A 26,498-nucleotide genomic window follows, 5' to 3' on the forward strand; every position below is an offset into this window, starting at 1 on the left:
TAACACGCGTAACTGGATCAAACAACACCCAAACCCAGATACTAACACCACCATTGAGTTAGCCTGTGCCTTTCACCGCTCCCTCGAGTTCAAGGCCCCCCCCTTTCGGTCAACGCCTAACCCCATTCGACAGAGCCCCGGATCATCCTCATCAGTGGGGCGAAGAACCACCGAGGACCCGGGAAAAACGCGAGGACTTGAAAGACCGTATATACAACAGCCACAGTGTTTTAGCTGTGGAGAATGGGGACATATCGCCCGGGTTTGCCCCCTAAAAACAGAAAAACCAGAACCAATGGAAATAGGAGTCACTAGGGGGAGAGTCTTTTATACCGGGGGAAAAGAAACCCCATATAAGAAGAGACTTGTTATCAATGGGAGAACCACAGTGGCCCTCATCGACTCAGGGTGCAGTCAGTCCGTAATCCGGGCTGATTTACTCGGTAGCCCTACCTTTACTTCAGGACTTACTGTATCCATCTGTTGTATTCATGGGGAAACAAGAGAATATCCCCTAATCTGGACAACCCTATCCTGGGAAGGAAAAGAAACCCCCATAAGGATGGGGGTAGTGGAACGGCTAGTTGAAGAGGCTATTATAGGAACTGACTTTACAGAATTCTCGGAACTTCTAGATAGTACAAGAAATTCTGAAGATATGAGTACCTGGTGGAAAAGCGCTCCTTTCTCTAACATACCTATACCTCCTCCGATAGTTCGATACAAACCCTCACGAAATGAAAAAAGAGAAACCAGAAAAGCTTATGCACAAGAAAATTCGAGTCCCAATAGGGTAATTACACAAGTCCTTACCCTTACTGCCCTGCCCCCCTTCCGGAATTGTCAAAGAGAAGTTCCAAGTTTAGTTCATGCCTGGAAAAGTGCACAACCCCGGACCCTCCAAGATAAGGGTCCATCTTTCACAGTAGTTAAAAATCTGTTATATCGAGTCACTAGCAATGACCGAGAAGAAAAGAAGCAGTTGATAGTTCCCGAACCTTATAGACAACAAGTCCTACACCTAGCCCACAGCCAGCCAGGGGGTGGCCACTATGGAAGGGAGAAAACGGAAGAGTATCTGTTGAGGAAGTTCTACTGGCCGGGGGTCTTTTCACAAATTAGGAAATTCTGTCAGCAGTGTCCTAAATGCCAAATGATTGATCCTGGTTCAACGAGAAGAGCCCCTTTACAACCTCTTCCCATCATAGATATCCCTTTTTCAAGAATAGGAATGGGCATTGTTGGCCCTCTCCTACCCTCTTCTAGAGGCTACCGTTATATACTAGTGTTAGTAGATTACGCCACCAGATACCCCAAGGCCATCCCACTCACCAGTATTAACACCAAGAGTGTTACCCATGCCATGATAGGGTTCTTCTCCCGAATCGGTTTTCCCCGAGAAATCTTAACAGACCAAGGTACCCAATTCATGTCCAACTTGATGACACAAATATGTCAACTTCTGGGGATCCAACAATTGCGGACGTCGGTGTATCATCCACAGACAGATGGCTTGGTGGAACGATATAACCGTACTCTGAAAAATCTTCTAAAGAAATCTATTTCAGAGGCAGGTAAAGACTGGGATAGAAAACTCCCCTTAGTATTATACGCTATCAGGACCCATGAACAAGCATCTACGGGCCATAGTCCGTTTGAATTGTTGTTCGGACGACAGCCCAGGACCTTATTAGACATGGCAGCGGACTTATGGGAGGAGGAGGATGGGGAAAAGTCCATCCTGGAATATACCCGTGAACTAAAAACCCACCTACACACAGTGTGGGAAAACGTAAGGGAACATATGGAGAAGGCTCAAGATAAACAGAAAAGGAATTATGATAGTAATACTCATTTAAGGACTTTTTCCGTAGGTGATAAGGTGTTAGTGCTTCTCCCCAGTTCAGACAACAAACTGTTAGCAAAGTGGCAGGGACCATATAACGTATCAGGGATAGTAACACCCGTGACCTATAAGATTCAGTTTACCGATAGTCCCAGTAGGTCACAGATCTTTCATGTTAATTTGTTAAAAAGATGGGAAGAACCTCTGACAGACCAGAACCGGGGATGTCTAGTTAACACAGTTAAGGAATTGGAGATAGGGTGGTGCCCCACTGATCGCCCTAGTGGAAGCGAGGTACCTACCATAAATACAGAAATCTCGATTCAACAGAGTAAGCAGTTAAACCAACTCTTCGATGATCATACCCATGTGTTCTCCTCGATACCCGGTAGAACCAAGTTGGCACATCATCAAATCATAACCCCACCTGGTAAGATAGTACGGTTACGGCCTTATCGAATCCCTGAAGCTAAGAAGGTTCTGGTAGAAAGTGAAATAGAATTTTTTTTAGACCTGGACATTATAGAACCTTCCCAAAGTCCCTGGTGTTCACCTGTGGTATTGGTGCCCAAGCCAGATGGGTCTATACGTTTTTGTATTGTCTTTAGACGAGTCAATTCTATATCCCAGTTTGACACGTATCCCCTTCCAAGGGTAGACGAACTCTTAGAAAAATTGGGAAAAGCTAAGTACATGTCTACCCTCGACTTGACCAAAGGGTACTGGCAGATCCCGTTGGCACCAGAAGATAAAGAAAAAACGGCTTTCTCTACTCCCTCAGGACTATATCATTTTAATGTTCTCCCTTTCGGGTTACATGGGGCACCCGCCACCTTCCAACGCCTCATTGACACCATTCTACGACCTCATACCAGATACACTGCCACATATCTGGATGATATCGTTATTTATAGTGAGATGTGGGAAGACCATTTAACGCATTTAGACAAAATCTTTACAGCATTACGAAGGGCTGGATTGATAGCCAATCCCTCCAAGAGCCGACTGGCCTTTAATGATATTTCTTACCTAGGCTATCACATCGGAAAAGGTATACTCAGACCACAAATGAATAAAATAGAAGCCATCCTACGCATCAATGCTCCCACAACGAAAAAGGAGGTCCGTTCCTTTTTAGGCCTAGTGGGATACTATCGAAGGTTTATACCACATTATTCCACCTTGGCCGCCCCCCTGACCGACCTTCTAAGGAAAGGCCAACCCAACGATATTACGAAACTAAACCCGGCTCAACACCATAGTTACCGTACCTTACAAAGATGTCTCACTACTCAACCGATTTTAAAATGCCCTGAGTTTGATACCCCCTTCCACCTTCAAACTGATGCCTCCGATGTAGGACTGGGAGCCGTGCTTTTCCAGAAAGATGAAAACAATATAAGCCATCTCGTGGTCTTTATTAGTCGTAAACTGTTTTACAGGGAACAGAAATATCCCATTATAGAGCGGGAATGTCTCGCCATTAAGTGGGCAATCGAAAGCCTCCAATATTACTTTTTGGGAAGATCTTTCCTATTATATACGGATCACGCTCCCCTTACCTGGCTCTCGAGATATAAAGATACCAACAATCGTATTCTGAGATGGTTTATGGAGCTTCAACCTTTCTCCTTCCAGGTTTGCCATCTCCCTGGTGACCTTATGGGTCAGGCTGACTATTTGTCCCGGTTTCCAGGACCTGTGGGTCTCGAACAGCCCCATTCGAGGGAGGGGATGTGTAACCGGACGTCTCCCGACGCCGGTTCACAAGAAGGTACGGCGGCTGTAGAAGGATACCCCCGGGGCACCCGAGAAGGTCTAGGCGTTATGACGTCGGACGCCGTCTGCGTCAAGGAGGAAATTAACAGTAAAGACGGCCCCGGAAGCAGAGGAACGGAGAAGGAGAGAGACGCTAGGAGAGCGCGACGTGGAGAGGACGAACGACGAACACCGCGGACCGGCAACGAGGGTCCCACACCAGAGGAAGAGAGACTACAAAGAGGAGAAAAGCTCAGGGAACCTCCCGCCCCTGGCCCAGAGAAGTCGGGAGATCGCCGGAAAGCCGGCCGCGTCCCTGGAGGGGCGTGGCCACCACAGGTACGATCGTGCCGTAAATGGGGTTTTGGCTCCGGGTGGTTAATAGGAATAAGGGGGATTAAGGGGAAAGGGGAGAGGTCCTGTAAGGAAGGGGAGACGGTATAAAGGAACCCCTTCGAAAATTTTAACCTCACGAAAACCCAACAAGTCAAAATAACTGCTCCAAAAGGAAGGGAGACTTCGAAGAAAGCACAGGGGAGAAACACAAAACAAAAGTAATCCCTCACCTACCTTCACTCCTACCTATTCTCCCACCCCCCTACTAACCCAATAAATATAGATATTATCTTATTCCCTACTTACCTGTTTTTTCCTTCTTTATTTTGGGGAACCTGGGCCGCTGATATATGGGAAGACCGGACCCTTCTCAAAGTTGGACCAGACCACATCCAGAGCACCACAAGAGCCCTGAAAGAAAAGAAAAAGGGATTTTATTATTTTCTTTGATGGACTAAAACAAGACTGGCATTGTGAGGAGATGATAACAACGTCTTAAAATCGAACAGAAATAAATTAGTTAACCCCTCAACTCCGGGCCTGTCACCTTCTTCCAATATCTCTTCTACCGGGGATAAAGAACCCATCACAGTGGTGTCTCTCTCTGGCCTTCTTTCTGAATTTTTGGTAGTAGGGGTTTGTGGGTGTGTGTTTTATATTGTATTGTGTGTGTGGGAGTGGTGTGTGTATGTGTATCAGGTGTGTGTATTTGGAATTGTCCAATGTGGCGGTGTTTTGTAGAAGTGTGTGTATTTTGAGCGCGGCGGTGTGTACCGCCAATGGAATACCGCGGTTGAAAGACCGCCGCGTGGATTCGTGTGTCGTGATAGTGTGGGGTATTTCTGTTGACGTGACGGTGGAGGTTTTGTTTTCGCCAGTTTATCACTGACCTTTGGTGTGGCGGACTTGTGTGGGTGTCTGAATTTTGTCAGATTTCGAGATGAGGGTCATAATAGCTGTGGCGGAATTCCGCGGCGGTGTGTTGGCGGTCTTCTGCACGGCGATAAGTGGCTTTTACCGCCAATGTTGTAATGACCCCCAAAGTGTCAACTGCACGGATGTACCAAGTGACAAAGGTTTTAGGTCCCATGAGATAAGGGGTTATTATAACTGCAACACAGATTTTACGTATACTGCTTAAAGTGCCCCTGCAACAAATTGTATGAGGGGAGCACAATCCATAAGGCCAAAAAGAGAGTTGTGGAACATATAAGAGCTATCCGTAATTGTGACCACAACTACCCCAGGGCTAGACATTTTCATACAGTACACAACGGGGATGAAAGGATGCTTATTTTTGTGGTCATTGACCAGATTAAGCCAAACATATGTGGGGGAAATAGAGAGAAAAAACTGTGGATTCTGGAATCCAAATTGATTATCAGATTAAATACTTTAAGTCCCTTTGGTTTGAACTCCAGTGAAGAAATGAATGTTCGTTTGGGTTAAACAATTTTAGGTAGATGGACACATTTTTGACCTCTAATGGGTAACTTTTGTGATTGTAATACACATTAGGTATGTTCATTCTTTTATATGGTGTGGGGATGGTTTGGTTTTGAGTTGTTTTAGTTTGCAGGGTGGAGTAGGATAATGTGGATTGTGTACATTAGGTAATATTGATATTAATATGGTGGGTGAACCTAGCCGTGGAAACATAAGAGAATTAGAGATCACTTATTAGAATATGTTTTGACTATCTGAGACAGTGTGTTATTTGCAGGATTGAACTTATGAATCTGTTTATTGATTAAAAGCAGTGGTTGTCATATATGATTTTCCTAAATATATATATATATATGTATATATATATATAGTTTTCACAGCTTAGGAAACAGATTTTATAGAACTAGTTATACTGAAGGATATAGTATGTACAACAATCCAAGATGGCGGCCACCCCTTCTTTGTACTGTTCTAATATATGCATGTTAGTCCGTCATTTATGTTTATTTTTTGAGGGTATTTAATATGTAAATCAAACAGCCGTCCTTCCCACGCGTGATCAAGGCTACGGCTGAAACGCGTTGTGAGGAGTCATCGTTTTACTAAACATATGCATTTACGTTAAGTGTCCGAGCACGTCCTTTTCATTGTGGAGGAGTTGGTGCTGTGTGTGTGTGTATATATATATATATATATATATATATATATATATATGGATATATATATATCTCTCAATAAATCATTGTCCGTTCTGAGTACTCTGAAAGGAATTCAAATTAAGATCAGTAAAGGTTATATGAAGCATGCTGTTTAAGGAAAGTCCATCATGCCAAGAGGTGATGGGCTTTTGTGGTAATAAGTCACAGCTTAAACATCTTACGAAAAAAGAAAAAAGATAAAGTGCACCACACGATTCTAACCAATCTTATCTCAATCTCAGGGATTTGTGTGGGATGAAAAAAGTGGAGGGTCCTCCAAAAAGGGTGTGCCCTATACAATTAAAGACTTGGCTTAAACATGTAAATACATTTTAGTGATTCCCATAGACTGCCACCCCCCAATCATTTAGGATATTATGTGAGCTTTCTGTTATTGCATCCAGATATGTAACACAAGAATGGACCCACCTGAAACCAGCCAGGACTATTTGGCTATGCCAGTGGTTGTTAGTTGTTTAAAATAAATGAATAACAGCAAAGAACATGTTAGAAATAATTAATATTGAAAATGCTTCAATTGTGAGACTGTGAATTAAGCATTACTGGGGCATGTGGAAGGGGTAGTGGTCCTCAGAGTCTTTCAATCACTTCTTGAGTAGGCCCTGGACTGCTCTGCTTAGCTACCCTGAGAGAATCAAATGCTCATATGGAGGTCTTGATTCACAGTAAAAAGATGATTGTAGATGTATTACTTGTGAAGGACTCGCATCCTTTGCAACTAATAGCCCAATTTCATAAATCTGGGATATACCAAATTCATCTTGTGCTAATTCTGAAATTGCTGCTGATGATTCATAAATTTCATTAAAATCACAAGTAATGAAAAAAAGTAGTAGTCAAATGACTTAAGTGCTCTACAGCCATGAATTAAGTGAGAGATTTTTGAGTCAATAGCATCTATATTTTTTTCTAGTGAATATAAACACTGCAAAAGGTTATATTCAACGAGTCTCTAGGCATCTAAAAAATATTTTCTAATACGGAATATAAGATAAATCAATAATGATGGGACTAACAGCACAGTATCAACGGGCAGTTGTAAAGGTAAAAAGCCCTCCTAAGAGGTACATTTCTCGGACAATCTGGTGACAGGTTTTTTCTAGGACTTGTAACCAGGTAGGTTGATTTGTTCTCTGGACCATTTTCTGCCATATTCTATGATATTAGAAGTGCATAGAAAGTGGTAGTCAGTTTGCTGGTGCTAATCGGATCACCTTTTAATAATGCCTAGGGCCGATGATTTTTTAAATATCAAATTGCCCCTGCTATCCACGACCATTTCTCTGCATTCATGTCTTGGTTAACTTCATTTTCATTTTAAACTTTACAGCAATATCTCCCCTCAGGTACTGGGTGTATCAATATTTAATCTATGAAACATTTGATATTGTCTTTCAGATTTAGCAGCAATAAATATCGTGCAGATTCTTGGTTTATCATTGCCATCTTCGAATCTCGTGATGGTTCTATTAGGAGTGTGGAATAGCCTAGTGGTCAATAGCAAGACTTTGTTATACCACATTTATCAAATGCCTGGTTATAAGTTCCAACTAAATTCTTAAGGCTTCTTAGTTCCACATTAATTTTGTCCTCTTCCTTGGATACAATTGGTCCTCAGGTGGCTTGTCCCTTTGTATAAATTCCAAAGCACTAACATCCTCCAATTTCAGTCTTAATAATGATGGAAAGGCTGTTAATAATTTAAAAATGATACTTTTATTCATTGCATAACGTTGTCCTTTAATTGTGTAATCCAGAGTGAAAATTAGAACAGGCTCTATTTGGTCACCACCTATGTCCAGATCTGTCGGACGTTTAAGCATGCTAAAATGGGGATTACCTGCACCCTCTACTTCTCCTTATTGGATGGTTGGGTTTGCCAAATTCTCACTCCTCCAGCTACTTAGATTAGTCTTAATTTCTCTGATCTGTGGCTCCCTGGAACTTGAACATACCTCAGAAGTTTGCTGAGCTAAGCCTATATGTATTAAATTATCCATTTATCTAGTTAGAGGGAGAGTTCAGATCATACACTAGTATTGAGTTTCCCCACTCAACTTCTTGAGGTCCCTGGACCATCACCTCTCTTTTGATAGCAGTAGTTTCCTTAGGTTGAACATGGTCTGAAGAACTGCTTGACCACTGTCCATGTTGGACTGGGGATGTAGCGTTGTCTCTTAAGTCAGCAGGATGTTTTTCAGCCTTGAAAAGCATGGAAGGTGATTATAACAGATGGGCCACAGAGTGCAGTTTTTGATGTTTTATGAATTGTGAGGGAACGAAAAGAGCTGCACACATTCTAACCCTATCATCTTCTATTTTTCATAATTAAGACACCAAGCAGTCCCCAGTTGGAAAGAAGTGGGATATCCAAACGTGATAATGGTTTAGCATGTAGCAAAAGTGTGTGCATGATAAGAAAGTGCAGACATCTGGGCTATGAGCCCCTAAAAATATTAAGATTTACACATTAGGGACCTGGATGACCCAGAAGAAAGCTGGGTACCTCAATGGCAAGTAAAACCAGCTGAAACATATCAGCAAACCAGCTGAAACATATCAGCCTGAGGACGTAAGCGAAATTAACACTACAATCTTGTCCCATTTTACTGCTTTTAAACTGCCATTTTAGTAATTTAAGGGACACCTGCCGGCATTTTTAATCTGTCCCCAGTCCCAAGATTGAGCTCTCCAATCACATGAAAGTGCTCCTACCCAAAACAGGGGTTGACCTCACCGGGTACAGGCAACCTCACCGAGTGAGGAGTTGGTGATGAAGCATACCACGCAGAAATATGTGGATGTTAAAAAAAACAGGAGTGCTTCTCCCAAATCCAGGGTAAGAAAGAATTCATGAGGCTGGCTCCCTAGTAGTATTGATACAGTAGTGTTGAGGGGAATTTTAGATAATCCTCCCAATAATCTTCCTCACTCCCTTCTTTTTCATCAACTTCTAATTTGTTATGTGCAACAGAGATAATATAATGAGCAGTCAGATGTTACAAAAAGGGCTTTTTAAGATGAAACATTTAAGTTTGATGTGGAAATGTTCAAATCCCTCTTCTCTCTAATCGTAATCGACAAAACACTCACGCCTCGAAAGTTCAATGCACCTGGTTTATTCGTGAAACAAGTAATTAGGAGCCTCCCCGTTTTTGACCGGCCCTGCAAAACGAAGTCGAGGTTGACTACAAAGTGGGTAGAAGAACCAATAAAATCCAACTCTTGCTGGGTAAACTGCTAATACCGACTTGTGCTCAGTGGGGTTTCTGCACATCAACCTGTATCCCCAAGGACAGGTGTCCCAACATGAGGAATGAACAAGAAGGAAAAGATGCACTGCGTGGAGTTCAATGGCAGTATGGCTACATGGTTAAGAAGCTGAAATCCAAGGGCTGTTTCTAATAGGACTGGTACAATAGTCTTTCTACTATCCTTACTGTTAACTAGATACCACCTGGGTATTCGCCCATCCTACTCCTACATACACCGATGGAAGGAGGTGTCCGAATAATAAAAGGCGTATCAGAAAGACTACATGTGACTCCTCAGACCTAGTTCTGCCGACCTCGTAAAGGCTCCAGACGGTCTGGAAATCTGACCGTTTCCTAATATCCTCAAGACTGTGGTTGTTTTCATGCTTAGTCACGCCGACGAAGAGACACAGGTTTCGTCAGTTCTGTTCTGGACACGCCCGGTGCGGTTTCTCCCTCAGCTGCGGGTAGAACCTTGCTATCACTAACAACATGACAACAAGCCTTTTGCCCTATTCACAGGCTTATCAGACTGCGCATGCGCCCAACATTTTTCACGGTGCCCGTGTACTTGCAAAATGTACCACGGGTGAGGCTGTCGTGTCTGTTTTTTTCCAAATCCTTTAGTAGGCGAGGAGTACTAAAATCCAGATCCCTTAGTTAACCTTGTCCATTCAGTAGTAGATGTACTTGAACAGTTTATTCACAGATAATTATTTTAATTGTTTTTATTTTAGCGCATGCTGTGTAGAGTGTAGTCGCAATATTACATTCCCCAAAGGCGCTCAGTTTGAAGCCTCACCAACACCTCTTAGAGTTTTGATTCGCCTAGCAGGGTGAGATTTTGCAGTTTTGAGTGGTGCACCCATCGAAATGAAAGGATATGAAAACATTTGTTGGCCGGTGAGTAGAGGTTTCAGGGCAGGCGATCCCATTCAAGTTATCATAAAATAGTTTATAAGCCAGCTTTGTACCGGTGGAAGATTACTGTTAGCAACAAAATATAAAACCTGTAAAATATTGCTAAGATTTAAATAAATAAAATGCTTGACTCCAGGACTCATTTTCAACTGACTCACAGTAAGATTAACTTAAAAAAGACTCGCCCATTACTCAATCTGCCCACAACAGCACTGCCTTCACCCCTGCCTCGGCCCCAGCAGCGCTTCAATAAACCACAATTCACTCCCACCTAGACTCACTCCAACTGTGCCGGCTTTAGCGCTGATGGCGCCCTGTGCAACAGTCTTTTTTGGCGCCCTCCACCCCAGACCACCTCATCGGATTCCCTCACTACCACCCGGTAAATGTCCCCCTCGTCGCTCCATAGCATCCCTTTGACATACATTCATTTGTTTTAAAGCGCTTGTAAAGGCTGGCTTTACTAATCCACTCAGCTATCCACATAAGATATAGTTCTGTTCTTTGCAGTAGGCATGTTAATCCTCTACACTACTTTATGGAGAGTCCAAGCTGCCCTAGACAAAAATTCTATCTCTATCCCTAGCAGGAACATTAATCACAAGAGGTATCTTGACATTTTAATTGCTTCCCGAAGGCTGGGCGCACAGGGACATTATAAGCAGGTGCTTTTAGATTGCAAGTTTCTAAGTTATTGCAAAACATAGCGCCCCCCCCTGAGGTCAGTGCCCCCAAATTCAGGTCAGCACCCGGTGAGACAGCAGTGCTCGCTCCACCCCAAAGCCGGCCCTGCACTCCAAACCCCTGCAGGACTCACTCCCTGAAGAGACCCGCAACCAGGCTCACTCCCACCCAGGTTCCTACATACCACGAAGCACCCACTGCAAGATTCACAGACAAAGGACTCACTTAATTCACACTTGTAGTAAGATTTACATTGACCACATTAGTAGTGGCAGCAGGCATCTACGGAGGAGAATGGGCGGTCAAATGGGTGGATACGTGTGTGCGCAGATAAAATTAAAAACAAAACACAGCATGTCATCCTTGCGCTGGACCTCTTCTGCTGAGACTCAAGGGCAGGCCAAAGCAAACTCCCTTGACCAATCCTTGCGCTGTTCATATGTTGTTAACCAGCATGAGAGCAGTGCCCTGACTGGAGGGAGCGGCCTATCTTGGTGGTCTCCAGCACTTGCTCTCAAACCAGCTGTTTTAAGACAGCTGTGATGAGAGATATAAAGTGCGCATGTCAGCCTGGCTGTCGCAAGACGGCTGGCCAAAGAGACATGCACACTTTAAACAGTGCACAGGCAGCCCTCTGCCCAACACTACTTCCTGCTGCCAATCAGCAGGCCCCGCTCTGTCCTGACACTCAGTTCAGGACGGGATGATGAAAAATAAAAGGGTAATAATTTACCCTTGTATTTTTCATCTCTGGAGCTTTGAGGGGCATTTAAGTGGGGCAATGCTCCTCCGCTCCAATGGAGGAGCCACAGCTGCACATTAGATCACAAGATTGCCACACTACACCCACAATAAGATCACCACATGAGACACACTTCGCTTTCAACCAGAATCGCTGGTAAAAACAACTAAATTCCAGTGAGCTTGCAACAGGAGTCTCTTAACCAAACGTACTCCTAACTAGACTGTGGTGTCCTGTGTGTCTCCTTCTCTGAGTGAGAGAGCTGGTGCATGGAGTATGTGATGTCTATGTATGGGATTGCCCCCTCCTGTGCTTTCACCAATAACCTGATTCTAACCAGAATTACCCCTGACTCACTCTGAAACAGGCTCATCCCTAACTTGACTGAGGCTGGATGAGGGGTACTCTGAATGAGGCACTGTTAGAGGTAAGTTTATTTGAAAGTGAGAACTTAAAAGAGACTTTGGCTGGCAGATTATTTAGGTTGAAAGTGAGCCTGGTTTTGTCAAGTCAGTTTTGATGCATAGATGTTTATGGGAATACGTTTGCTGTCCAGTGGGTCTAGTTTAGGAGAGGTCTGAATGAGGGTATGTCTTGCGGGAACGGAACATGTTAATGCATGAGTCTGGCAAAGGATCCTAATTTGGATGATTCTTTGCTAGATTCGGCCCTCCGTTTCGCTCAGAACCCACCGAGATCATCTGCGGCGTACCCCAAGGCTCATCACTCAGCCCGACACTCTTCAATGTCTACATGAGCCCCCTCGCCAACATCGTACGCAAGCACGACATCATCATCACCTCCTACGCCGACGACACGCAACTTATACTCTCCCTCACCAAGGACCCCGCCAGCGCCAAGACCAACCTACAAGAGGGCATGAAGGACGTGGCAGATTGGATGAGGCTCAGCCGCCTAAAGCTGAACTCTGAAAAAACGGAAGTCCTCATCCTCGGCAACACCCCGTCCGCCTGGGACGACTCCTGGTGGCCCACAGCCCTCGGCACCGCACCGACCCCCACAGACCACGCCCGCAACCTCGGCTTCATCTTGGACCCTCTTCTCACCATGACCAAGCAAGTCAACGCCGTGTCCTCCGCCTGCTTCCTCACCCTCCGCATGCTCCGCAAGATCTTCCGCTGGATCCCCGCCGACACCAGAAAAACCGTGACCCACGCCCTCGTCACGAGCCGCCTGGACTACGGCAACACCCTCTACGCCGGGACCACAGCCAAACTCCAAAATCGCCTGCAACGCATTCAAAACGCCTCGGCCCGCCTCATCCTCGACATACCCCGCAGCAGCCACATCTCCGCACACCTGAGACACCTGCACTGGCTCCCAGTCAGCAAAAGGATCACCTTCCGACTTCTCACCCACGCACACAAAGCCCTCCACGACAAGGGACCGGAATACCTCAACAGACGCCTCAGCTTCTACGTCCCCACCCGCCTCCTCCGCTCCTCTGGCCTCGCACTCGCTGCTGTCCCTCGCATCTGCCGCTCCACGGCGGGTGGGAGATCTTTCTCCTTCCTGGCGGCCAAGACCTGGAACTCCCTCCCCACCAGCCTCAGGACCACCCAGGACCACTCCGCTTTCCGGAGACTCCTAAAGACCTGGCTGTTCGAGCAGCGATAACCCCCCTTTTTCCCCTAGCGCCTTGAGACCCGCACAGGTGAGTAGCGCGCTTTATAAATGTTAATGATTTGATTTGATTAGATTCGGCCCAGCCACATTCAGTCCAAGTGCGACTGAGTTCCAGTCAGACTGGCTCCTACCTGTGGTGACCTCCAACCAGATTAATTCAAAACCAGACTCCAGTACAACCTTTTCTTCTAACTGATCACCCCCCACAAATCCTCACTTCTAGGATACTCTCAATGTGACTTGCTTCCAAAGAGACACATCTTGAACAAGCACTAAATGTATTAAAGGAACAAGAAGAATTGGTTCAGTCCATCATGCATCCTCGCAAATAACATTTATAAACAAAATGTATGTGATGCTCTGGATAAAAAGTTGATAATGAGGTTCCTGATGAACTACTATTCATCCAGACCTCAACTAGGCCAAAGGGAGAATCTTTTTCAGGATTTTTGTACCCTTACCCATCCAATATTTTGGGGCGAGCAGACCCTAGCCACCAACCAAATGTTTTCCTTCTCCAAACAGGTTCTCAGCCAAGCTGACTTTTCAGATGAGAACCACGTCCAAAGAGTCAGCCACAAGACTCACAACCAACAAGACTCTGTGATACAGGATTCATCGACAAGACTTATAATCGTTCATAGTGATGGCATTCGATAATTGCTTCCCGCCAAGAAAATGTCTGTGACCAAGACCCAACCAAAAAAGAGTCACACACAACAAGATTTACAAGCAGCACCACTCCACCACTCGACTCAACAAGATAAACACACAACTTCTCTGAAAATCTGTTTTTAGGTCTTACCTACCAGAAGGCTGTGAGAGACGTTTTGTGGCCTATACCTAAAGATTAAAATGATTTTGAAGTATGCACCTAGCTTACCATTGGTTTGCTTTTTCACTCTCATTTGCGTTCTTTGTATTCAGTGGATTGCCTTATTCTTATTGTGCGTGTCCTTTTCCTAGAGCAGTTGTTCCCAACCTGTGGTTCAGGAACCCCTGGGGGTCCGTCAAGCCTCCTCAGGGGTTCCGCGACTGTTTAGAAAATTATATAATATCAACAGATTAACTCACCAGCTTTTAGTAATGACTCATTGGGGGGTCCACAGATTTCAATAAGGAGTCAAGTGGGGGTCGCCGGGTACCAGTAATGATAAAGTGGGGGTCCACAAAAGTCAAAAGGTTGGGAATCACTGCCCTAGAGTATAGCTTCCGTACCATCCATTTCATTGGTTGACTGTATACTTCAAGTGCTCACATTTAGGGAACTATTTTTTACTTTTTCTTTCTGTACTCCATGGGAGTGCACGTTTTCTAGCTCTCTTCCTCTTGTGCTGCGTCTCCCCTACAAACAGCCACCCCATGTATGCTCTATATTTCTCCCTCATACCCAGCCTAAGTTTGTTCATTGCTTTTTCTACCCCTCCCTGTCATTTCCTTATTTTTATTCTCTCCCATCCCCCCCAAAAGCACCTTTGTTTCGCTCTCACCCTACCCACGCCCTGTTGCTCGCCCCCTGCTTCCCTCACCCCTTGCAGTTCTTTATATCTTATTTTAATATTTTATGTTTTGGGTGGCCTAGCAGCTGCCATTTACTGCCACGCTGTTCCTAATAGCAAAATACACTTTTGCATAAATAATGTTGATTTGTTTTATCTACTGATCGAAGTGGCTCTGTAAATTAAAAAAGAAAAAGAAAATGGTGCCTGCTTCATTCCGTAGGTACGCAGACGCATGGTCTCCCACGCGTGCAGACATGTCATGATGAATGCACATGCTTACGGCATGATGCACCTTTGTGTTCTTTTCTCCCTCGATGCTAGACAATATCGGTTATGTTGATTTTTGCAGATGCTTCATTGGCAAATCCGTTAGGTCAAAATGGCGCGACCTATTGGCTTTGCGAATGCGTGTTAGATGTTTCCGCTAACTCGTGAATGAGACGTGTAATTTTCCGACATCTCAGCAGACTGCACCATAACATCCTGTTTCCGAGGGATCTGATATTATCTTTGTCTCCAGCCCTCGGTGGTATGGGGGAGTGAATGTGATTACATTCTCAGGAGATAAAGGTTTCTATGGTTCCCTGCTCCCAGCTTACATCAGAAAGGGAGATGCTCATGTGACCTAAAGAGGCCTCGCGACAGGGGCCAGGGAGGAGGAGGATCATGTGGCAATGCAGAGCCCTAGGGAGGGCAGCAGGTAGTTGCCTAGAGGGAAGGTTTGTGTCTCTCGAAGAACAGAAGGGCCCGGGAAGCATCAGTGACTAGTACTTCTAGTTTGTTGTGGGTTATTTGACCGTGTGTGTGTGTGTGTGTATATACACATGTATACCTAAAAATAGCTATTTATTAATCTTATGCATAATACACTTCCTGAGGTTTTAAAGGAACAAGGGTCCTATAACACACATCTACAAGTACACCTTGGGATAGACAACTATGCCCAGACACAGTGTTCATAAACATAAATAAAATCACATTTATTTAACGAATCAAAAAATGGCGGGTAACTACACAAAAGACAAAGGACTCAAAATTATATAAACAAAAAAACTTGGGCAATAGTGTGTGACATACATTGGAAAAAACAGTTAGTTACAAGTGAATGTACTTCAGCAATTCTGCCTTTTTGTGCATTACTATGTACATTCTATAGGGTCAGCGTGCGACAGTCAACAACGTTTTGATCATATAACCATAACAGGATCATCATCAGGACACTGCCATTGAGTTCTGTTCTTATAATTATGCATTCGTAGTGCCTCCTTCACACTCTACCAGTACTACAACAACGTGCCAGTTCGCGAACGTCAATTCACCATGATGGAGCGGGGATCCTTGTATCTCAATCACTTATTAAAATCATCAATAGGACTCTCCACTGGTCGGATGGACCTTTGATTGTCAACTTTAAGGGTAAGAAAGGAGCTAGCATTAGCAATACATTTAAAGTACAGTGAAACCATTAGGGCTCCACAAGAAGGACAGAGAGGATGATGTGAAAACCATAAAGGCTTTATTAGCAGTTTTTAGTCAAATCACAATCCAAATCAGTTAGCAAACGTTTAGTAAAAATATCATAAGAGCATAAATATTAAAATGATCATGCAATCAAAACTTGTATTATTATGAGGAAAAAGATGCAAAACATAATCACATAGGAGAGGCAAAATACCAATTATAAATGTTCCATAAAGGAGCTTCCTTATTCTAAACAAAGCTTCGAAAGTGGCAAGGGGATTTCTATGAGGAAGGTGTCAGCATCAGTTGCAGTGGCTTATCAAAGGCCCCACAGCCCCCCCACCGGTGCTGGAGGGGCCCTGCGAGCTCCAGGAGGTCCCCTCAGCACAGCGCAGCACACTAGCCTGGAAGTTCCAGAGTGAGTCCGGAGAGAGGCGTCCCCTCCATGTGCTTTGACAGTGTTCACCTTCGCCAAGGCCTAAATTAGGCCCTAAGTCTGTTCTACTATAATAAATATGGTGATAAAACACATGGAGAGGAGAGAAAAACAAGATAGTACACTGGCAAAGCATTTGAATAAAAAATGTAATTCATGTTACTCAGGCCTGGTTACACGTTAGGCCTAGCCCTGGGCGGAGTGAACGGAGTCTAGCTTCCCGTAAAAAAAACTCAGTGGAATTCCGCACGGCCAGAGTTCTGTGCTCCGCGGAGTCCTCCTGAATGCACCCCTCTCGGAAGCTCTAAGCAGGGTCAGACCTGGTCAGCCAGGCCCGACCCTGCTTAGCGCTTCTGAGATGAGCGCATTCAGGAGGGCAATAGGCAGTGAAAGCTGCAGTTTCAGGCCTCTTGTGCACCAGTCTGTCCCATGTGCACTGCACAGGTTCCCTCGCTCCTGATGGACACTTCCTGGAAACTGAGGCTTCTGGCTATCCCAAGATGCAAAATTCTGCCCACTCCCAAAATGGCAGAACCCCTCTCTTGGGGTCCAGACCTCCCTAGCCCAACCCAGAGGTGTGGCTACAAGGGGCAACACACCCCTGGAAAAATGGTTTGACAACTGGCTTGCCCTTTCTCTAGTGCCAGCCTGTCTACCCTAACAACAGCAGCCCCTCTCCAAAGTGTTCCCTTTTGGGCTAACACCTGTGTAGCTTCCTATCTGGGGGGGGGGGGTAGCACCTCATTCAGGGGCAGGCCTCTATTGTCATCTTTCCGGGGGGTCATTAGCATGTCTCCCCAGGAGGGCAGAAAGATATCTGCAGGACACACCCCTAGTACCCCAGTAACCAGGCATTGGAAAAGTTGGGCAAATAAAGTGGCAACTTCTAAAGTTGCACTTTGCCCACCACTTACATTAACTTCAAATTAACCAGTAAACCAGACTGCACTGATTCTTTTGCTACCTTACAGTACCAACTTTAGCAGTCCCATTCAGAAGTTAGCGGGGCTGGGGGGTGACCAGTAACTCTGTATGTACCAATGGGGCTACTAGCCTTTAACAGTAAAAACAACAAATGAGGGTTTTTACTGTGTGAACATGTAAAAGTACATGTTCTACTTTTTAACATAAATCACCCTGCTTCAGACCTTAATAAGGCCTACTTTAGGGGTAAACATGCAACATTTTAAGGGTCAGAGCACATGCGCTGAGACCTGTTTAGAAAGGCTCAGGGCATTTCAGAGTCAATACAACAGTAAACAGTCAAAATGGGGGCAAAAGATAGGGGGGGGGGGGAACCTGCAAAAAGCATGTTTCCTTTTGCATGCCCAATCAAGCACCCCCTAATGCGACAGAATCCAGACCAAACTGTTGGGCAGATTCTTAGGGGCTACTAGAACTGAATAGCAGCTAGGACCTTGGGCCCTCAGTATAAATCTGCAGCCTGCCCACCCTAGAAACCAGTCAGACTGCATCCCAAGCAGATGCACCAAGCAACAAAGTAGCTCTGTAAACTCACTTCCGGCAAGACTCATTTATGAATAGAAGCAATTCATTTCAGGATTTCACAGGGCCCACTCAATTCTAGGTGGAAATTCTTCCAACCAGGCACACAACAGAAACCTTCCCTATCTGATTAAATCCCAGCCAGACTTAAATGAGTTGTTCTCCCTTTCAGCTAGACACTCCCACAATGATCAATCCGAAAAAGACTAATTCTTGGCTAGATTCATTCATAGTTAACTCGCAACAATACTTCCTGCCAACCTGGCTTAAAGTGAAGCTTTTTCTCTGGGTCCTGTGGAAGTCAATGGTTACTGGGCATTATATATGGTAGTTAAAGTTGTTTGCCACTGATGTTCCCGGGCCTCAGGCACAATTGCTCTCCAGTTGGATACCTGAGGTACTGTTCACTCCAGTTGGGTGTCTGAGTTATTCAATTTATAGACTTGACTCTTCAAAGATGGCAAGGGCTAGCAATAAAGGATTCATCCAGAATGAGGTAGAACAGAGATCTTCAAACTGCGAGCCACGCCCTCCTGGAGAGTGTGGCTGTATCCCCAGTGGGGAGAAAATGCCTCAGCAAGGAGTTGTAAACAAAGAAGGCCTGGAAGAAAATATTGTTTGTCAACTTTCCAGGCTGTCTTCACCTGGGCACAGTCCTTTGATGTGAATCGAGAGGGAAGGGCTCAACGGGGGAAGAGAATAGATGGCTGGCGTTTCAGATGCAGAGCCCTGACCACTCGGATTTGTGGGGCCTCAAAGCAGTAGCCCGGAAGAGATGGGAAGGGAGTGAGATCCATGGATAGCAGTGAGCCTTGGAGAGATGGCCCAAGGGCAAGATGTGGGATAATATATTTGTTTTTGTTCAGGGCAGCTTCCTTTCTAGATGGCCATGGAAACAAGCTTGTTCAAGCCAGGCTGCCCCCAATGAGACACTTCCCCAATTGTGACAACATCAGAAGAAAACATGACTTGTGACCAGACTATCTACCAACTACACTCCCCCTAACCACATTGAAGCCGAACCACTTGATGATAAGAGCTGTCTGACTCTGTGTGAATCATGAAGTGTCATCCACACCTTTCCCTGTGTACCATGTGCAACATGCCACAGATCTTGGGGTTTGGTGGTACTCTTTCCAAAAGTAACAAGCATTTACAATGCAACGGGTCTCGCGTTTGCTCATGTTAGAGCTGATAGCGGTGTAAACTCCTAACCCGACTTTTCACCTATCGGCAAAAGTGCATTTATGTACGTAACCCGAAAAAGTGCAATTAACTATGTAAAGCGCTCGACTTCTGCCAAGCGAAATCGTGCTAGTAAATTAGAGAAAAAAAGTAGTCCACGAGCCAGACAGAAAACAGAGAGCCTCGCATGTTTTCTGTACTTGGTCGATGCGCTCGAGGAGGGCTAGCCACCGGAAAAGGCATGACGTATGCATGCCTTCGACTAATGAAAGCAAGCGGATTTTATTAGGCAAGCCCACGAACCAATGAAAAACACTGACGTGACGTCGACAGGGCTCCGAGCCCTTTTCTAAACACTAAAGCATCTCGCTGCGATACCCATGCGCGAGTGCATGCAATGCAGGCTCGACCCTAAAAAGTGGATGGCCTGAGGGGCATAGTTAGGGACACCAGTCAAGATGGCTGCATACACATGGAGCTCTGTCCCCAGAGCTAATCATACTGCATATTCGTCATTGACACAGAACCATCCAATATACTGGTTAGATGCAGGCATCAGATAGGGGAGGATTGTTGCAATGAATACCCTCTATTTAATGCACAATCTTTTTGAGACTGAATGGGGACAGGTCCCACTGGTGAATGTTTCATTCCTCCCACAAAATTGGCGGAATTTGAAGACTCCACTTTACTCTTGTATCACGGAGTTCAGGTCAAATCCTGACAATTGCCGCATGGTGGAATTTATTCCTGCAAGACTTCAGAATTGTGAGTGTGATTTGGCTTCCCCTAATGCCATTTCCTAATGCGGTCATGTTCAGGGGGCTGCTCCTCAAGTAGCCTTGCTGCCACTCAAGTAGATGTTCTACTCAAGTGGCAGCAAAATCAACTTGAATGGGCGTGTACTTTTGCGCACAGCACAATGCTGTTTGCGTTTATTTTTCAGCACTGCTTGCACTTCTGCCACTCAATTCCAGTACAAGCAGTGCAACATGCATATTTTCTGCCCATTGGTGGAACTCTGCGGAATCTTGCTGAGTTTTTATGCAACTCAGCGGAATTCCACAGAGTGAAACTCAGCGAGTTTCACGCACCCCTAACTGCAACCACCCCGCAACCCAATGAGAAGTATTTAGTGAGATGTGTTTTAGGAAATGATCAATTTAATTAAACATCACAGGGGTGATTAGTGTAACTCAAACCCTTTCCATAATAGAAAGGCACACTCTAGAACGCTAGGAAACAAAATATTTAATGATTTATTTAAAAATCATAATTCTATGCCTGTACACATAGTAGTAGAGTAGTAACTATAGTAAAAACAAACAGAATAGTAACTGCAGCGTTAACGAGAACTGTGAACAGCAAAAAATATTGCAACCTATTGACACCAAATAAGTGAAAGCGTAATCTGCGTACCAACAGCTAGCTTGCTGCCAAATTTGGTGTAATTCGGTACAGTGGTTCAGCCTGTAGTCGTGTCTAAAGAACAATATGGAAATTAACATGGGAATTGCAACAGTTTTTGTGCCCCCTTTTTCTCAGCCCCCGCTTGACGGATCACACTGAAACTTTCCATGTGCAACAAGAATCACTGCAACACCTTATTGGGAAAATGTCGTGAAGATTTGTCTAACTGTTCCAAAGATTTGGCAAGTCAAAAAACCCTTTTCTTATGGAAACATGGTCCTAACTATACCTACTGGCGATGCCAGTAGGAGATATTTACATTTTTTTTCTGGAAAAAACATGTTTGAAGGGACATCATAGTTAGCTGAAAACATCAGTTAAAACATAACCATTTTAAGCAAACAAAACCACTGAAATTCACCAGTTAGTTATTTCAAATAACTATAACCTGTGCCCTAAACTAACTATAACTTGCTCCCCTGCCATGCACAGTGTTGTGATCAAAGATGTAATTTCAGACCTTCAACTCATCTCATCAGTAATGTCATAGAACAAGTCATGAGTAATGTAATATGGGAGGTAATTAGCAGTAAATGGCAAAGGTGCACATTATAAGTGCTTTAGGGCACGAGTTATGGTTACTATAACTGTTGAATTTCAGTGGTTTTGTTTAGTTAAAACGTTATGTTTTACCTGACATTTTCACCTACCAATAACATCTCATTAACCTTTGGTTTCTTCATGAAATTTCTAAGGTTTTTTATTTACTGTAAAGTCACAAATTATAATTCATAACAATAATGTCACTTTAGCCTTTGTTTTTTATAGTGGATTTCTATGTTTTTGTAATGTTAAGTAGAATGTCCATCGCTATGTGCCGTAGGGGAATTGGGCTCAGAGCCAGGCCTCTGGCCAGGCCCTTCAACCAAACCCCTATGGATGCCCATCCCCCATACCCTTGTGGGGCACCCCGCCACGGCCAGGCTCTGTGCCCAATCACAGGTGCCTAACCCCTACTGCATATCGCTTTCGGCCATGTGTGACATGGGTTTGGGCACAGGGCCTAGCATGTAGCCAGGCCCTGTGCCCAACACCCCACGGGTGTCCAACACCTGCTGATGCCCACACCTCCTGCTGCTCAATCCCCTGCAGGCATCCACGCATCATGCCCTACACAGTTCATTATGTTGTGTAACAATATATAGGGTGTAATTTTATTTAAGGCAGACCTAATGGCTTTGTCAAAAGATCAGAGGGTTCATTGGCTTTATCAGGTGGTCAGCACATAAACATAAAGCAGACCTATTGGCTTTGTCAAAAAGTCACCAATAACTATAATCACATGTATATTTCATAAATTGACACATTGCAATGTTTAATAATTGTGATTAAACTTTCAATAAAGCATTATCTAAAATAAAACATTAAACATGTCTTTGAGCCTATTTAAACATTTTTCAGGCCACAAACTGCAACCATAGAACCAACCACAAGAGGTCCTTCCACTCTAACTGAAAAGCATACATCTTCGGCTTGGAGTGCTTTTAAAAAATATGGTGAGCTCTCCTGGAGTAATGGATTTAATAACCCAGGAGACTTGCTGTGTTTTTTTAATGTTGCTTGGGAACTGCTGTGCTCTGTGTAGACGCTGACACTCTGAATCTGCTCAATTCAACTGCCTATTATTGTAGCAGAGTTTGTAAGCATAGGATTAGCAAAGTGCCATCAATGCTGAGCTGAAAAATTACACTCCAGGCACAGTATTGCAGCTTTGCATTGGAAAAATACCATCCACACCAAACTGGAATGAATAAAAGGAACCCCTGATGCATGTGTTTTACTCTAGTGAGAAAGCATCAGAGCACCCAGTATAAGACAATAAATTCCCTTTCAGACTTAGAGTGGCACCTAGACCATGCAAAAAAAGTAGGTAGGAAGCTCTGGCTAGCTCCCAGGTTTAGGTGGAGAGCTATTAGAGTGAAACACGTGTGTCAGCAGAATTTGCTTTCATTCAGTCCAGGTTGGCTTGGATGGTATAGTTTCCCCAAAACACTTAGGCCAGTTAAGGGACAGAAAATCAGCATTTTGTGCCTTTTCACACACACAGAACATGAATAACATGCAGATGCACTTCCTTAGTGCAGGGAATTTAAGATTTCCTCCAACTGAGGACCAATGTGGTTTTATACCAACCATGAAAACCCTAATGAGCGTCTGGCGTCTAACAAACATATTGCACCAGATGCAAGAGTTGGATTTGAAAACCATTAGTAGCTTTAGATATAGAATAGGCATTTGATACCCTTGACTGAGGTTACATGAAGGCAGTGCTTCAAAAAATGGGATTTAGGGGTCAACCTACTAAGATGGATCTCCTTACTATATTCCGATCCCAGGGCACGTTAGATTGGGAGGATTTATCTCAAAGCAGCTAGGATGGGGAGAGAGGGACCAGATTGGTGTGCTCCCTGTCCCCACTGTTTTTTGCATGGGCAATGAGACCATTGGGTATTCACTTGTGGAGTCTACAGCAACCCCTGATTTCAGGCATGTGGTTGCTGGATGAGTTCTGTCATTTGGAGATGCATCAAGTCTATATACCATTAATTTTTTTTTTTAAATGACTGTTTTCACCACAGGGTTGAGTGGATGCCCCTGGACTTGAGATGGGAACTGGTTAGGTTCAGATATCGGGAGGTCCAAACAGCAACTCACCAGAGAACCATTTTTTTTACAATATGGATAACCCTGACTTGACTGCAGGATTTCATATCCTTTTTGAACATATTACCTTTGCCAGTGGTGGGACGGATTGCAATTACAAAAATGTTTTTTCTTCCAAGGCATGATAAATACACCAGGGGGTGTCAGAGCATCTCACAATATTTACAGGCATTTTAGTACAATTTATTTAAATGGTGTAGGCACTAGTAAAAACATTCGGTTGTATATTTGAAGAAAATCACAAATTGCAATATATTAAAGTAAGGTTAACATAGTCATAGCAGGAAAATCTTAATGTGGTGTGGGGCTGGTGTTGCAACAATATTCACAAATGAGAGCTTGATGAAGGGCTATGGGGAGGCTCAAATACCTAACAAAAATGCAAAAGCCTCGTTTACAAATTCTTCAGTACAATATATTTGATGAACAAAAACAGTCAAAATGTCTGCCTAGTTGAAGTGATGTTGTTTTGTAGAAAATCGGCAAATTTGTCTTGTTTGCCTAACCTTATCTTTTGTCTAGTCACTCCGCTCTTTTAATACTAAAAATAGTTTTTTGGGGCTGTTTTTATCTCCTTGCGTTGGTAATAAAATAGGTTGCTAAGGCTGTAAGAAACATTTCCATAAAGCTCTTCTTTTTGATTTTAATAAATGTCTGTCAGAGTCAGAACTGGGTTTCCTCTTCTTGCAATGGTTGGGAAAATACCAGGTTGTGAAACATTTGACTTTCTGTTCTCTTTTAAGGGGTCAGACTTTGTGAGTGAGGTTTCTGCAATGATATTACAGAGTGGTAGGACAGAGAAGTGAGATCAAGAAGTTCATGGTTTTCGTTGTTTTGAAGGAAGTCTGCAGCCACACCTCAAACTTGATGAAATCTGATTTCTCCTGACGCTCTGAATTTCATCACCTTGGCTGATACCTTGGCATTCTTCTCTGTCCATCAATGAAAATAGCATTCTCCGGAACCAACACAGCAACTGCAGACCGATACAAATTATTGAACATTAAAAGATCTGTTCTCATTGCTTTCTGCATAGCCAAATCCTCATTAACTCACATGTACCCAACTTGACTACTGCAATAGTTTACTAGCAGGTCTCCTCAGTATTCCTTTGACAGCTAAACTTTGCAATCAATGCTTTGTAAAGTTTGCTGTGGCACGTTCACACCTCATCATACTGTCACATAGTTGGCTGGCTGGCAAACGGTTGGGAAGACAGGGTCATATGCAAAGTACTAATACTTGTATTGAAAGACGTCACTGTTATGGCATCCGGTTACCTCTCAAGTATCCTACTTCATTACACACCTACTCAGAATCTAAAATCTATTAACCACAACTTCCTCAATTGTGTTGCAATCGTGCTGCGGCAAGGGCCGCCATTTCTATTGCATCCATAAGCTGCCATGAGGCATTAAAACTCTTTAAACCACCTCCCCGTCTTTCATAAGCCTCTTCAAACTTTGTTGTCCTGTGCATTTTATTATACCACTCTTGATATGTTGGAACCCTGGATGTTCTCCAGTTCTGCAATATCACTGAATGATCAATTAGAAAAGTTATTGCTATAAACACCTAACCCCTCTTGCCAATCCTGGGCACTGATTATTACTCATAAACCCAAAAAGAGCTACGGAGGCCTCTGGAGCGATCTTTATCTGGAGGCCTATACTAAGAGCAAAAAAGACAGTTTCCCAAAACTGTTCCACCATTTGACAGGTGAAAAAATACATGCAGCCCGCCTCCTATACCCTGTTGCTGGCAACGAAAACAACGATCCTGCAACCTGGATACATTCTGTGGAGAGCCATAGGAGTATAATAAGCCATCCGGCGGGAACGGAAGGAAATCCACTAATACATGGGTACTCACATTTTCCCAGGGGCCGCACTGTTTGGTTGTGATGTGACTGAGGGCCGCATTGATGCCAGTAGGGTGGCGGTCGGTGGGCTGGGGGTGGGGAGGGGCAGTGGTAAAGTGGTTGTAGGGGTAGTGAAGCGTATACATCTAGTGCTTGAATTGCGCAATGTGAAACCAGAAACTTGGGTATAAATCCCAGCTTCTCCACTTAACCAAATTGTGTGATCCTAGGCAAATGTTTTATTTCACTTTACCTCCTTTTTCTTCATCATCACACATAAGAACCTTGAAATACGTCTTCAGGATGTATGCTGTATAAAACCTTCTGTGTCTGATTTAATAAACTATAATGTTGTTCATGTATAATAGAAACCGAGCCCTCCCAAAGAGTTCACATAACAACTGACTTGCCTCTTAGTTCTCAGTTCACATTGTTGCCAGGGCGTGGGTGGTGAAGGGGGATGAAAGTTTCTAAATTTATGTTTGAAAAATATCACTTTAAAAAATACTTCTCCATGCAGTGATATAATTGTGTGTTCAAAGGTGAAGCGGTTCTGCAGGTTAATGAAATGCAGTTTTTGAATTTCACACAGATCATACTTTTATATTTTTGCTTCAAGGTGTCTTAAATAATGAAGGTGTTTCTAAAGTTGAGTTCCAGGACACTCTAGTTACTCCCTTTTCAATTAGCCTCCAAGTAAACACTTGCCTGTTTAACAATTTTTAGTGCTAGTGCTAGTGCCAAGTCGAATAAACAGCAGCACAGTGCTGCTGATGACCTGGGGGTCGCATGTAAATGTCAGGAGGGCCGCAAGCGGCCCCCGGGCCGCACTTTGAGTATCACTGCTCTAATATGTGCTTCCCTTAAAGCCTTATGGCCTAATAACGAGATAGACTGCCACTCTGAAAAAGTGCATTGTGTAGACAAACTAATTGTATCTAAAAATCATTTAACCTGGTGAGTACCATAAAAATGTTACCAGACCGGCAAAACTGGTGACTTCAATAATCTACTCGATCTACTGTAATACTCTTGACCCATAAAATGGTTTCATATAATG

This window comes from Pleurodeles waltl, chromosome 7 (assembly GCF_031143425.1).
Source record: "Pleurodeles waltl isolate 20211129_DDA chromosome 7, aPleWal1.hap1.20221129, whole genome shotgun sequence".
Lineage (NCBI taxonomy): Eukaryota > Metazoa > Chordata > Amphibia > Caudata > Salamandridae > Pleurodeles > Pleurodeles waltl.